The 669-nt window shown below is 41.0% G+C and overlaps 1 protein-coding gene across 1 annotated transcript in view; it reads right to left on the bottom strand.

Annotated features, from left to right (window-relative positions):
* The window catches only part of UBA6 (ubiquitin-like modifier activating enzyme 6), a 144,894-nt gene that overhangs the window by 20,567 nt on the left and 123,658 nt on the right, over positions 1-669 (bottom strand). The window lies entirely within an intron of this gene.

Below are 669 nucleotides of genomic sequence, written 5' to 3'. Positions count from 1 at the left end.
ATGTGGTTGTCAGATTCAAAATGGCCAATACCAGTCCATTTCAGCTCACTAATGCCTAAGATATCGATGTTGTGGTGTTCCGTTTCATTTTTGACAACTTCCAATTTTCCCAGATTCATACTTTGTACATTCCATGTTTCGACTTTCAATGGATGTTTACAGCTGTTTCTCTTCACTTTGAGTTGTGGCCCATCAGAAAATGACGGTTCTGTGGGCTTTTCTCCCATGAGCTTAACTCCATTAACGTCACCATGTCAATTCTACTTTGAGGAGACAGCTCTTTCCCAGATGCATTTTGAGTGCCTTCCAATCTGAGGGGCTCATTTTCCGGCACTGTATCTGAGAGTGTTTCTCTGCTATTCATAAGGATTTCAGTGACTAAGTATTCAGAAATAGTTCGTCACTCTTTCTTCCTAGTCTGTCTTTGTCTGGAAGCTCATCTGAAACCTGTCCACCATGGGTGACCCTTCTGGTTATTTAAAATACCTGTGGCATATCCCTCAGAATCACAGCAACTCACAAGCCACCACAGTACGAAAGACAGACGAGTGGTGGCCGTTTGGTTTTATGTCGAAACTGTCACTTTAAATTTTGTCTATAGAATCTTACAATATTGCAAGTTGCGACTTGGAAATTTTTCTTCAGTTCTTTCAGCTTGAGAAATGCTAA

Source organism: Chrysochloris asiatica, unplaced genomic scaffold, assembly GCF_000296735.1.
Source record: "Chrysochloris asiatica unplaced genomic scaffold, ChrAsi1.0 scaffold00303, whole genome shotgun sequence".
Lineage (NCBI taxonomy): Eukaryota > Metazoa > Chordata > Mammalia > Afrosoricida > Chrysochloridae > Chrysochloris > Chrysochloris asiatica.
Note: the sequence above shows the minus strand (reverse complement) of the source record. Positions and strands in the feature narration are given on the sequence as shown.